At 43.9% G+C, this 14,531-nt stretch overlaps 1 protein-coding gene and 1 long non-coding RNA gene across 4 annotated transcripts in view; one reads left to right on the top strand and one right to left on the bottom strand.

Annotated features, from left to right (window-relative positions):
* OSBPL3 (oxysterol binding protein like 3) overlaps window positions 1-585 on the bottom strand; it is a 90,027-nt gene extending 89,442 nt beyond the window's left edge. Inside the window, 1 exon segment of the mRNA XM_037383095.1 lies at window positions 419-585. The gene's annotated coding sequence lies outside the window, so the exon portion shown is untranslated.
* Window positions 586-721: 136 nt separating this feature from the next.
* On the top strand, window positions 722-14,319 carry LOC119146038. 3 transcript variants are annotated; one of them, XR_005103611.1, is made up of 5 exons: window positions 722-817; window positions 1,541-1,664; window positions 2,979-3,171; window positions 10,034-10,158; window positions 12,029-13,083. It is a non-coding gene; the product is annotated as an uncharacterized LOC119146038 (long non-coding RNA). The 3 variants fall into 3 exon arrangements; XR_005103612.1 differs by lacking the exon at window positions 10,034-10,158 and adding an exon at window positions 13,100-14,319 and having other exon boundaries at window positions 724-817; window positions 12,029-12,161; XR_005103610.1 differs by lacking the exon at window positions 10,034-10,158 and having other exon boundaries at window positions 725-817.
* Window positions 14,320-14,531: the final 212 nt, after the last annotated feature.

The raw sequence follows: 14,531 nt of genomic DNA, 5'->3' as shown, positions 1-14,531 counted from the left end.
ACCCTCCCGGAGCAGGGAACGGTGCTGAAGTTGGCCGCCCCCGGGAACCGCCGCGCGGGGCTGCAGCGGCGGCGCCGGGCACGCCGCGGGCGGTGACCGGAGCGGGGCTCGGCGGGGCAGGCGGGGGCCGAGGCGCTGCGCCGCCAGCAGCCTCCCGGCCAGCGGCTCCCGGGCTCCCGTCGCGCCCGGGCCGGGAACGGCGTTTTTCCTGTGGTAAAAAGCCACTTTTCCCGCGTGGCGAGTTCGCCGGCGGCCGCCGCCGCGGACCCCCTCCACTCCCCTCCCCGGCGGCGCTTCAGCGAGGGACCACGACGGCCGCCGGCCCACCCGGGGGCCCCGCCCCGCCCCACCGCTGCCCCGTCCCTACGGCGCGGCAGGGAAGCGGCCCCACGGCCGCCGGCCCTGCCCGGACACCCACCTGAGCTCCTCACCTGCCGCCGGCCGAGCTACCGCCCCCCGGGCGCCCCCGCCATGGCCCCCCGAGCAGCGGCGCCCCGCTGCCGGCAGGGCGGAGGGAGGAAGGAGACGGGCAGGAGCGGCGACCGCGACCGCACAGAGCCGCTCTACCTGCGCCGGTCCGGGCGGGGGCGCGCGGAGCGACACCTCTGCTCGCTTCGGCTTCTGGGGAGCGTCCGTCCACGAGAGGCACCGGGGGCGGGGCCGCCGCGCTCGACTGGCAGCGGCGCTGGCCAACGAGAAGCGCCCGCTCGCACCCCCGCTCCCGCGCCGAGAAGGCGCTGCTCCCGCCCGCCTCCCCGCCGTTGGGGCGGGGGAAGGGGGTGTTTCCATGACGTCACGGGCAGCGCCCGGCGGACAGGTGGGGAGCGGTCCCTGAGGGGACGCGGGGACAGGAGCCCCGGGCTAAGCCGGAGCTGAGCCCGCGAGCCGCCCTTAAGCATCGGGGGCAGGGCAGGGCGCCTGGGGGAGGGGGCGAGGCGCGGAGCTAATCCCACGCCGGCCCTGAGGCAGCCCCGGGGCCGGGGGAGCGGTGGCCCCCTCGGGAGCCCCGTCCTGAGGGCGCGGCCTGCCTCGTCGCCGGGGTGAGGGGCGGGCGGGCGGCCGCGGCAGGGGGGGCTTGTCGGGGCGTCGCCGCGCACCCAGCGGCCTGAGGGGATCGACGACCGGAGAGCGCTCCCCGCGCCCACCCTGCCCGCCGCCGCGGGGGGGCTCCTCCGGTGGGAGAGAAACCCCCTCCCGCCTCCCCCCGCCCCGCCCCGGCATCCCAAATTTAGCACGTTCCTCCGAGTCTTATTTAAGAAGAAACAACTTGAATGACTAATTAGATCCAAGCCGTTAGAAGCGCTCTGGACTGCTTCCACGAACCCTTTAATGCGTGCGCTAAAGATTTCCAAAATGATTTCTGCTTGCAAGGATGTAGACGGGATGTGACCTGGCACCCGCTTCACGCAGTTTTTTGTTTCACAAAGTGCGATTTAATCCACACTCAGGAGAAAGGGCGAGGAGTGGGAAGAAAGACCCTGATTTCCCTACTCAGCCTCATGTGCCCCAAACTGATCAGCTGCTTTTCGATTCTATTCAGAACTTGGTGCTTCCCTCAGCTGGAGCGATTATGGGAAACAGAAGCACTTTTCTTCATTTGTACTGTTGGCACTGCGTTAGAACAGAAGCACTTGGAAAAGCAAGCCCAAGTGCCATCCCAAAAGGTAGGGAGGGTGTTCATGGATGGGCACTTGTGGTAGCATAACCCGCAAGTAGTACCTTGCACTTTGAATGAAACCTTACAAGGACATGAAAGTACCACAAAGTTAACACATTTAGTAAGAATGTTACGCAGCAGAAGCTTCCCAAACCATAGACACCAAAGCAACCCAAACACCTTCAATGCTACTTTCGGAGCTGGTCTCTGGGCTAAGACAGCAGAGAGGGCTTCTCTTGCCTCTGCTGCTCACTGTAGCTATACGGCCTGATGATATCTTGTGAAGATGCTGCCTACACAATGAAAACCCGAGCAATGATGTTTTGGTCAGCATCAAGCAGCAAAGTCAATGAAAGCAACAGAAGTGCTTCCAGTTTTAGTTTTGATTGTATTGTTTAATCTAGCTTCAAGTTGCTGCTGTATGGGAATCCAGGCATTGCCAGAGTATTTATCAGCTTGCAAAAAAATGGAATTCAACAATAGCATATAGCGGTTCCTCAGATTTCAGGTTTTATAAGTTTGGGTTTATAAATAGAAGTTTTAGGGTGAAATTAGCACTGTCCTTTTAAAGAGCACAACTGTTGAACTAAAGGCACCAAATAGCCTGCAACAGCAAACCAGTTAAGGAAAAATTAGGCAACTGGAATATGTTGATGTTACACATTTCTAGTGATCACATGATATAATAACATACTGTTAGGTAACAGTATGTTTCGTATGCATGTGCAGCCTATTCCAGCTCCCACTGAAGCCAAACACAGACCACCTCCTGATTTAGAAAGGAACTCTGTGTCTCCCCGAGGATGTATGATCTCCAGGCCCTGCAACAAAAAGGAAATGAACAGAACAAAAATAAAATTCTCTTTCAGTCCAAAATCTCCATCTTGAGTACTGGCCACTGAACTGTTTGAGGTTCCTGAAATATTTAGGACATTTACTGTTCATTACAGCAAAAAACAGGGACTGAGCACATCTCCAGGCTGTATTGAATTATTTCCCTGGAGTTACATCAGGAAGAAGTTTGAGCTTTCTATGGATTTAGGGCTTTGTTTCCTTTCCCTTTGTTCTGCCTTTCTGCTAAACAGAAATAATGAAAAGATATTGGAGTGCTTTCTTTTCCGGGCCTAAAGAAGAGTTTAGAAATAAATTAATAGGCAGCCTTTTGAGACTAAGATCATTCTTTCTGTTAGAAAACCAACACACAGAGTAGTGAATCTGTTAACTGAGATGGCAAAATACAAGATGGTTGTACACATCAGAGTAAATGTATATGCAGAAAGCCTCTGTCTGAATATAGATTTCTGGTTTTTCTTCTTAACAGATTTGTCAACTCAAACCCATCTGGTTTATAATAGTAAAAGGAACGTGGTTAAGGGTGTTCCTCAGCACCATGCACTTAACCTTCAATTTATCCTTGGTCTTCAGTTTTTCTGTTCTGATTGATGGAGCTTCATGACATTGTAATCTTTCCAGAGCTATTAAGAAGAAGAACTCCATTCTGCATAATTCAACAGGTATTTTTTAATTCAGTTTCCCTTTGATCTAATAGAATACAGATTTAAATTACATGGCCTGAATTAAAACTCTACCACTATGTGTGTCTTTTTAGCTTGCTCTTTCCTGTGGTTTTGTAAAGACTGTTCACAATTAAGTTCCCCAGTACTGCAATGAAAGGGATTGTCTTTTGATTTCCAGCTTTTTTTTTTTCCTAATTATTAGGTGAAAATAATTACTGCATTTCTACTGAACTCACAGATGTGCAATGATGTTTCATGTTTAAGCAATCTTAGTCTCATGTGAGTGAACAAACTTCCATACCATGTATACAGACCAGAGAAAGAAAGGCTGATTGTAAGATATAAGTTATGTCCTGTGGTTCGAGCTGAACAACTAAGACAAGTAAGACTTGTGAAGAGCTTCTACATTTACAGCAGAGGAATATATTTATAAGTACCCTTGTGGCTGAGGTGTGAGCAGCAGGAGAGTTGTGTACATTGCAAAGTTATTGTATTAATCTGTCTTTCTCTTCTGATGAATGTGCACATATATATTCAGTCCTGGGCACTAGTTCCCTGTCTTGAAACTCAGCATCATCTTTCCTTGTGTACCAAAATAAATCTGTCCTTGATAGCTTTCCTCTTTCCTCCAGCCTTCCCCATCATGTTATTTCTGTCCTTCTGCCAGTTTGTTGTTTTGGTTTTTTTTTTTTAATGTTATTCTCAGTCACTGCTGAGAAGCTTTCTATCCCATTGACAAATGTTGCTGTTGTCCTGTTGCATTTACAGGCTGGTATTATGCAAGCTACTGGCACTACCTTTGCTGTGTTGTTCTTGCTGGTACTTCTGAATGCTTCCCTGTCTCCCTAATCTGTCCAGGCCTCTTTTCACATGACCGTAGTCACTGTGTCTTCTTCATGGCTTGTCTGGCTTCCCAGCCAGAATTAGCCTTGTTAAACTAGCTTTGGAGCCCTTCTGAATACATCTGAGGTACCAGGCTTACCTCTGAAGTGCCTCATGCTGTAAGGTCCATACGAAAGCATCTTACAGGTGTTGCAAAATTCATTAATTGTTGTAAATACTTTTAGCAGTCTTGATTCTGCCCCTCATTTGTATGGTGATTGGAACTCTACAGTTGTGGGGGAAAGACCTGCTGTCACATCAGCCTTTATTCTTCTGTTTACAAACTTCTTAACTGGCTGTAGTTTACTTATTCAGATGAGGGCAGAGAAAGCAGGAGGTCTTAGTCTCTCTGTGTTGGCAAAGCAGATGTGTGGCCTGAGGTTAGTCAAAATGGGAAGGCAAAAACTGACAAGGAATGAACATCCACCAGCCTGGCACTCGGCAAGGAATTACCCCTGTGGACTGTACTACAGTGGAGAAAGCAAGCAAACATTCCATTCCCCATACCCAAATTGCTCTTCAAGAGAGTCCCTGTGCCAAATAGGCAAAAGAAGTTTGCTCTGGCCCAAGACTTACAAAGCTGGAGTAGGATAAACCAGGCAACAAACATTAACAAGACGCACAGATTCGCTGTGGCTGCCATGACTGTGCGTAGTGTTTACCTGCTGGGTAACATGACACAAGATAGCTTTACAGTCTCTTTCCACAGCATTGCTAATCCAACCTGGAAGGTGCCAGTGGACAGCAAAGAAATAGAGAAGGCATGTAACACCATTTCTTTTAAAAAACACACAAAGCTGACAATGCAGACTCTGAAGAACCCTGTCTTTTGTGTGTGTGTGTGTGTTTGTGCAGCACCTTCCACAACAAGACCTGTGGACTTGGAAGTAGCTGAATTCCTAATAGTAACATTCATTGCTAGTACTTTTCTTGCTGTTAATTTAATTTTCCATTTAGCTCCAGGGAAATGGAGAGGGCCCAGTTGTGTTTGGTCTAGCTCCCAGGCTTACTGCATTTGAGAGCCAACTTGTGAATGTCAAGTGGTCACTGTGTGGTGAATGAGAAAATCTGACATCCAGACTGCTGGAGAAACAGGGAGTTAAGAATCACTAAGCTTCTGCTTCACACAGATGAGGACGTGCTTCAAGCAGTAATTTTAATACTGACTTGGAAATGAGAGGCAACTCCAAGGTTTTCAAGATAAAATTATTCTGATTTTTTTAAAATAGTAGCATTTTCCTTTAAGAAGAAAAGCTAAACAAACTGGCAACTGAAGATTCTGGATTTGTCAGTCTTCTGCTGGTTTCATACATGCCAGATGCTGTTTTATAACATTTATCCTCCCCCTCATTGGTGACTATTACTCATTCTTCCAAGTATTCTAGGATTTTAGTATTTATATAAAATGCAGTCAGATGGAAGAAAACAGTCCTATTTTTTCCATATTACTTAAGACAGAAAGTATCAGAGTACATAGAAATTTACCGTATTCAGAAAGCGTGTTTAGAGAGATGTGATACAGGCCTCTGCAGAATCTGGCATCCAGATGCAGTTCAACTGGCAGGCAGCAGTACAGCTATTAGGAAACAGCGTAATTCACTGCACTGTGGGCCAGATTATCCTTCCTACTCATGCAAGCCTGGTTATTCGGGTTGCTAGTGGGGGGTTCTCTCTGGAGTAGGAGAGACAGAAACCTCCTGTGGGGCACAAAGGAGTAGCAGATACTCCACACCCACAGGTGTTTTGTCTTTCTAAAGTCTTAGGTACTTGCAGATGGAAGACTTAATGTATTGACCATTGCAACTGAAGTTTCTACTTCACTGGGCTCTGGGTGAGGCACAGGCATACCTCTTTTGTTATTCTTTCTCTGTAACTACTGCACATAGCGTGGAGCACTTAAAGTCCAGAGGTTAGGCTCCTGCTCTCCTTTTCTCAGAGGAACTACACACAGATTCTTTAATCTTTGAAGATTCTCGTGTTTTCTGCAGTGAGACTAGCATCCCAATTTCTCTTATTAGTGCTACCTTTGCTATTCTTTTCTTTTGAATGCACACAATAGGAAAAATGTGGAAACATTAATGCACAAAAACTGCTGACGTCAAGTTATTTCATTCTTTCGGGACCATGAAAGCAAAAGCTAAGATAGGGCACTGAATATATATCTGGAAGGCCATGGGATAGATGCCTTTGTGTTTCACTTCAAAGTAAAAATAAATCATAATTGTTCAAACCTTGTAAATTATACCTACAAGGCACATTTCCTGCCAGCATGGACAAAGCTTTCCATTGTGTGAAGTCCTTAAAGTTGCCAGTGCTTCATTGACTCAGCAAGGGTCAATAATGGCAGTAACGAGCACGACCCTGACAATGTCTGCAAGTCTAGCTACAGACATTAAACTTGTTAGCAAACAGATATGCCTCACTGGTGTCAGAAGGAAAGAAGAGAGGATCAGATCTCCTCACACTCACTTGAAAGTTAGGCTTCTGGCCTCCAACCAAAGAGCTGTTCCAGAGCCTTCCTGCTCCAGTGATCAGACAGTCTCCTAGCTCTCAGACTAGGCATAGTTTCAGCCAGTTTGGCCTATTGATACTTTGCACCCCCAGACCTGCACCTCAGTAAAAAACTAATGTACCAGACCTATCCACTGCCACAGCTCTTAGCTACATGTACTTAGATAAGAACTTCACTAGAGGAGAGTAGAAAGCATGCCTGTTGCTGGTGTGATTAACTGTTCATTTTGCATCAGGAGACTTCCAACAGAGGAACTGTTCTGTCTGACTGCCAAGTTGCAGCAGGGAAAAGCTAAGCTAGGTGGGTTGAGTTCTGCTGATGTACAGTAGTAGCCTCTCCTCTTTCTGTACCACAGCCATTAGTGTCATGGCCTGAGTTTTGAAACAATTCAGAAGCATACTAGTATGGCTTACTTTCCATTTTCAATGCTGCCAGCAGACCTTATTTGACAGAAAAATATATCTTCCCACACATCATAACCCTGACTCCATACAAAACAAGTCAGTAAGTCCAGACAGATTTGCTTTTTTTTTTTTTTTCCTTTTTTTGTGCCAGAGGCTAGCAATGGTTCCAGGCAGAAGGGATGTCCAAGAAATTAAATCTTTGCCTTTATTCAAAGTAATGTTACAGTTCCAGGCAGCTGCATTGGACCAGATCTAGAGCTGTTGAAATCAATGGAAAAATCATCCTTCAAGTTCAACACGCTTTGGGGTCAGGTGCCTCGCCTAACGGTTCAAAATGTTAAGTGGCTGGAATTTTCCCTTGCATCTCAAGACATTGACGAGAATCCAGGCAGCTGTTGGCAGGACAACCACATCCCTCCACTGTTGCCCTGTGATAACTGAGGCAAGACAGGCTACCTAGTCTATTGCTCAATGCATCCTTTCACACTTGCTGTTTTTCTGCGGGTTTACTGCTGAGGAATGGCTCTCTGTGGTTAAGAAAATTTTGACAATGCTAAAGCAACGAAAACCTTTAATTAAACTCAAAGGTGATTGCTGAGAAAGAAAAGAACAAAAGCATTTATGGCATTAGTGCACATTGACTGACTGACTGACAAAGTAAAATAGAGGAAAAGCAAACCTCCCATGCAGCCTGCCTTGGGCAAACACAACTATAGAGGTCACTAGCAAAAGTCGTGAAAGGAAGTTTATTTACCTGCAGCCCAGGTATAGCCAGTTTATCACGGTCACCTCAGTCCAGTCAGTTGCTGATCAGGCAAGTAGTAACTCAGCACAAACTCAATTAACAGTGCCCCCAACCACGATGGAGGTGTGCAGCTGCCTTTCCACTTTCCTGCCTCCAGAAAAGGTGTGGAAAAGGGATGTCTGTACAAGGTTTTAAAGCCAGCCACTTTTAAAATCTCCTTTTGAATACAAATAGACACAGATTTACCAGCTGTTAAATTTTTTATTTTTATAAGCTGCTATTTTGTAATGGAATTAAAAAACCCACCAAAACAACTGTTCAAATTTAAGCAAATACTATAGCAAAAATTTTGAGGTCATTGGTCTGTACACATTTGTAGGAACCAAGAGCAAAGAGGTGTATTTTAAAGTAATTAAAAAGGGAAAGTCCTCCACCCATAACCAAAGAAGAAAACTATTTGGCAGGGATATAGAGCTGTTTATGTACATTCATTTTCACCCTAGTTAGTACAATGGAATGGCAGGAAATAACTACCTTGTGGGGAATTCAGGGGTTTATCTTGCTTTTTAGAAGTAATAAAGGCAAAAGACTCCTGGAGACTTCTTTGAAAATATGAAATTAAATCACATTACATAACTGGAAGCTGGTGATATATGAATGTCTAGTAAGAACTAAAGTAAGAAGCAGCTGAATTCAGGAAAACCCAGCCTACAAAATGAAAAATGCACTTTGAATTAAATGGGCTTGTTTATCTGACCTCAAAGAGCTAAGGCAATGTGTTATGGCAAACATTTACTTTGCAAGGAGAAAATGAAAAACATAGTATTCACTCTTTAAAGTGGAACTCACGTTGATTTTAGGAATCATACAGGTTATAGAATTTTAGCTCAGTGCTGAGGTAAAGAATTAAATTTTTGTTAGAAAATGCATTTCTGAGGCAGCTGGAGGACTATTATAGGCTGAAAGCAAACAGTCATAACACTGGGAGAAAAGCAAGCAAATATGCCTTCCATGCACTGGCTTCGATAAACCAAAATAAAGACACTTGCTAATGGTAGAAAAAAACATTTATTTTCTAAGACATAAACAATATTTCAATATTAAAATAATGGCTGATGAAGAATGAGGGGTTGCAATTAATTCAGAGCCTTGAAACACTGTCAAAGAAAGTCTTTTTCGAAGAGGCTGTAAAGGAGCTTGAGAATCAGAGGTGAAAGGTAAAGTTATGTCATGAGTTAAAAATTAGCTGAGAGAGAGGCTATGAAGAGCTAGAATAAATTACTACCTCTTAAAATGGAAAAAAGGTTAATAGCAGGATGCCCCCAGGACCCTGGCTAGAGCCAGTGTTCTGTATATTATGCAGTCTTGGGAGGATGAATGGTCTGATAGTAAAATTGCCTTATGATACAGATTATTTGGGTTTGGCATAATTTGTGAGGATTATGAAGAATACCAGATGGATCTAATAAAGCTACTGTAAATGTTTGGAAGCAATATAATTGTAAATGAAATGCCAACAGAGAAAGTTCAATATAAGCCTTGTTGGAAGGAACATAGGCTGTGGCACACTTGGGTGCAGTGGGCTGTGAATGAACTGTAACCTCCAAGGACAGCTCTAAGCAGAACTGGCAAGAAGACCATTAAAAAAACCACCAGTAAAACTGCCAGTGTGACTGCTGTCATCTCGAGACTCTTTGCAAGTATGATCTGACTTTGCTAAATAATTTCAACAAGAAAAGACCCATAAATGGTTGAGAGCCATATTCAAAAAAGTGAAGAAATAACTGGAGCAATTGGCAAAGATGCAGCAGAACCAGTTCCTCTTCCTCCTTTGTGAGGGAGATGCTATCTCATGGGGGAATTCCAGAGCTACCACAGCACAAGCTGTGCCAAAGGGTGTGGGTTGAGGGATTTCATTTACTTAGAGAAAAAAAAAAAAAAGAGAATGAATGCCTAACCTTGGCAGTGATTAAACTATTCCCAAGAAGATGCAGTGCTTTAATGCCTATAACTGATCCAGTATGTTTTATTAGTTGTATGCCAAAAAAACACATTGATTCCTTTCAGTTATCCCAGAAAATGCTTCAGGCAGGTGGTTAGGAGTCCCACTTCATGCTTGCTTACTGAAGAGGCAGGAACAGTAATGTTGGAGGGTTAGATTGTATTTTCCTCTTCTTTTAAGCAAAGCCTTTCTCTAAGGCTGAACGGAGTATCTGTGTCAAATGAACCAGTGTTTTCCAGTGGTTTGTTTTGGCAAGGAGAAGATAGACTTCAATCTTAATTGTAACCGATTTTTGTTTAAATTGTCCATTTTAGCTATCAAATCAATTTGTGGTGCTCAAGATGCAAATGCATGTTGACAGCTCACCCCAAGACATCTGCTGAGTGCTCAGCAGATGTTGCAAAGTGAATGAAGTATTAACATAAGAAGAAAATGAAAGGTAATAAACAAAATAATATGATACTATGCAGTGTTCTTCTGGTTTTCACTTTGTCAGTTAACAAAAGGCTGCTCCAGAGCAGGTCTGAAACTTAAAGGCATTTTTCAAAGACGATACTGCTTTCATGTGCAGCTTTTTGCATTTCCACTCCCTCATTTCATCTACCTCTCTTCTCATTTGTTCCTTTACCAGACTCACATGTACCACAAGTGCAGATCCAAACATTCCCTCTACTATTTTACTTCTATTTTTCCCACTTTTCCCCTCTCACCTCCTCAGGTGGTTATCCTGTCACTTCTGTATGTATTTGAGATTGAGAATAACCTGAATTTGAAAAGGACCTTGTTCAGCTGATCCATGCTAAAAATCTCTATGCCTTCAATACTTGAAATCTCACACCTAAAAGAAAGAAAATGATCCTGATGTAACAAGCTGACACTTTCACAAATCATGACTGTCATCATAAAAGTTCCCCAGTGTCGTTGTGAGGTGTACATTCAGTATACACTCCCAAAAAGAAGAAAAGCAAAGTGACACAGACAACGTGGGGGGAAAAACGGAGTGTGCTGCTTGGGCTTCTGTGCTCTCAAAGTAGCTCAGGGAGAAGATGCTCAGAAAGGTGGCTGTCATTTTCATCCAGCAAATGTAGGCTGAATGGCAATGACATCTTCAAACTGCCAGCTGAAAAGATCTGAGTCATTCAGGTGAGATTTCTGAATATAAATGGTAAAAAAAAATTCAGAGTAAGAAACTCCAGAGGGAAAGACAAGACAGTATTTCACAGGTAGCAGAACTAATGAAGTCTGATATCCTGCAGGTTTGTTTCTCTACATGTTTCCTACAAAGGTCCACTCAATAACCCCAGTCTTCCCTTCATCTTTTCCAGTACACTTACATGTCCCTAAGCTCTCCTACAGTAGTCTCACCTCACTCCCAGTACTCTTATTACCATGCAGGGATGAGGCAAGATGTGCTGTAGCTGAATTAGAGCTCTGCACCTGGTCAATATGTAGCACAGACTAATGGTCCAGCCTGTTTTCTTTCAAAAGAACAATGACTTAATTTTTCTTCCCTTTTCTGTATCATGAAGGAAACAATAGGCTTTTTCTACCTAACCACAGATTTTTTACGTGATTTATGGGAACTTTGCAAATTTGCCAAGTCTTCCTGAAGTCGGTCTGCAGGTTTATAGTTACTAGAACTAAATTGACGTATGGGTGAGCAAACAACTTGGCTGAGTAGGCATTGTTTCCTTAAGAAAAAAGACTAAAAATAGTTTTCTCTTGTGAATGCTCAACACTCTGGGGCCTCTTTTCACAATGAATAAACTTAAATAATTTTCAGTCATTTTAAAAAGAAGTAAAACCTAGCTATGTGATCCAGCTGAAATAACTTAGTAAATGGAAATTAGCTCCTAGAAATATAAAAGAAGAAAAAGGCAAGAGTCTCTAATGAAAGCTGGGTTGAAGCATTGCAAGTGTGGAACAGACTTTTGATAAAACACTGCCATCCTAGACACCAGATCCAGTCATTATTGTCTTTTTTAGCCTGTATGAAATACAAGTAAGCGAGGTTTAGTTTATATTAACCCATCCAAAACAATGACAGTCTCCTCCTGGTTAGGTGGGGGAGAATTAACTAGGTGGCCTGGAAACACTGCTCTCATGGGCTCCACGTGAGCCAGGTTAAGTCTGGAAGTAATACACCCATGTTCCCATGGGGATGTGCTCTAGGAGTTAGAGCTTATGAGAGTTTGGAGATCCTTGTACTGCAGAGTTGCCTACTATTAAATCTCTTGTATGTGCTGATGCCAAGTTTTACCAGTGTTTTCATTAACTTTGTTATTGTCTTGTCCATCTTATCCTAACAGCTCCCTCACTCGGCAGGATTGTGGCCCTGACTCTGGCCCAGAAACCTGAGGGTGGCCTTCGTGGACCCATGCCAGGGAAGACAGAAATGACCAAGTTATTTCCAACTACATTCTTTCTTCCAGTAAAGCCCAGGTAGGATTCAGCAGTGTTTCTCCAGCCAGATATACTTTAAAATCTAGTCGTCCTCAAGCATTCACCCCAAGCCCTTTAATCCCAGTGCCAGCTAATGCAGTGGGTAAAGAATGTGGAAAACTTCTGTCCTGCCTATCCTAAGTAAAAAAATGGCTTAAATTGTGAAAGCTAACAGGGACAGATAGTTGGATGTATGTGTGGCAGGGTGAAGGTCTGAAGCTGAACTTCTGAACTATCAAGCAGAAGCCTGCTACTTACTAATTGCAACTGGTACAGGCTGGTACTAGATTTTGTTAACACCTGGACTAAACAGAAGTGGCACATCCCAAATCCTGTAATTAATGAAGAGATGAGACAGAACCACCAATTACGAGACTGATCATGTGCATTGTGCTTCTGCACACTGGCTGTTCAGACTGGGGAAAATGGGGTCCTGGAATTCTGGAAAGAAGAGCTGGTGATAAAATTAAGGGTTTCTGAAAAGATGTGGTCTCAATAAAAAGAAGATTGCCTGGAAAAAGGAAGGTGACGTTCTTGGCTAGAGGAAAGGTCCTGAAAGTAGGGTAAGATCCTAGAGACCAGAGGGCTGCATGTAGGTGAGTGCCAGGGGATGGCCTTCCTGGATGGACAGTGATGGCCCTGCTGAGAAAGGAAGTTGAGGCCTGGTGGATGTAACACTGGGCTGGTAGTGGGCGTGAGTGTGTGAAGTAATTAAGAAGGGTAAAAGTTCTAACTTTGTTGGTTGACAAGTAACCCCCAGTTCCCAGATCCACTGTCATTTATTCTGTCTTGTCCATGACACTGCCTTTTTTAGGGTAGTCTGCATTTCCTGGGCTAGAGAAGGTGTTGGCCATGTGACTTTTTTGTACATTTCTTTGCTGTTGTGATACAAAAGATTAAAAAGAACATTGTCATACAATTACTCTTTTCCTCCAAAGATTTCTTGGCTGATCCAAAAGCACACCTTTCAGTGGGAGAGCAACATTGATGCTTTTGACCAGGAAAGTAGGCACCTGAATAAGGATAATGTGGTATAAAAGGTAAACGCTGGTCTGGTTCAAAAAACTGCAGGTATTTTAAATATTTGTGCATGGGAAGGGCCTCTTCCAGATGTAATAAGAAGAGCTAATATGGAAACTCAGCAATATTAAGAAGTCTACAAACTGTTAAAAAGTGTGCAATTAAAAAGTTTATCAGGAATACAATTGATTTACAATGCAACAAAATCTATTAGTGTGTGGCCAAGTCATAGTCGTACTTTTCAAACAAATTGCCCGCATCTAACAGTGACATGCCTTTGAGTGACTAAGCTCAAGTGTTTTTCGTGGTGTGAAGCGAACCGCTGGAGATTTGGCATGACATCTTACATCCTACTGTGTGTTAAGCTCATCTAGAGAATAAGCACTAGTCTTGTATTAGCAACCTGCTTCTCCTTTCTCCTCTGTCTCCACAATAAATTCTTGACAATTCTTTCTGATGGTCAGATATTTGTTGCATGAGCATGTTAAGCTGTCCATGTGGACATAGCCTTTTGTGACTGTTTTCAACAAAGTTGTGTAAGCAGAGCTGAGAAAAGTTGGAGATCTCTAGTTCCTTGGTTACAAAGAGCCACTTTCTTTGGCAGCACAATACTTTGTGGCGGCTCAGGGCAAGCATTTCCTTCTGACAGCACTCCAGAGATGTAATCATAAAAGTTGCAAACCATTATCTTCTCAGAGAGTTTCTGAAACTTACTGGTAAGGGGAGCAAGACAAAGTAGCAAGGATTCTGGCTGTGGTCTAAGTCTTGCGAGGAAAAGGAGGGTGTCACTAATTTGGCAGGCCATTTCCATTTCTCATTTTACTGCTAGATCTTCACATTCCTAGATTAGGACAATAATAAATAATGGTCATCTTATTTTCTGCAGAGTAAACTTGTGCCTTTTTAAATGTTTTGGACCATTTTTACAGACTGCCCATTGCCTGTCTACAAATAATGTTGTTGTAGCATCTTTCAGCTTGGTGAAATGAATGTCGTACAATGCCTTTGGTCTGCTCTCTGAAATTGGGCTTTCCAGCTGCCAGTAGGCACAGCGCTTCCTTTTACACATCCTGTAAAGTTCCACGATACTTTACGTCAGATCACGTACGTGAATAACATGGATCCTGGAAGGCTGAGGGTAATTATCCCAAGTCTTTTCACTTTGTCATATCCCACCACTTTCTTGGAGACTCAAAGAAATATTATTGCTGTTGCCATTTGTCTTAGGACTTCTGTAAAGCTCAAGTTTTGTAAGAACATAATACTGAACTACAAAAGGTTACACGGTTACCTTGACAAAGGGAACAGCAATCAGATCTATTGCAAATGCTATTCTTAGGAGTAAGTAAC

This window comes from Falco rusticolus, chromosome 4 (assembly GCF_015220075.1).
Source record: "Falco rusticolus isolate bFalRus1 chromosome 4, bFalRus1.pri, whole genome shotgun sequence".
Lineage (NCBI taxonomy): Eukaryota > Metazoa > Chordata > Aves > Falconiformes > Falconidae > Falco > Falco rusticolus.
The sequence above is the reverse complement of the archived record's forward strand: the minus strand, read 5'-3'. Positions and strand labels throughout refer to the sequence as shown.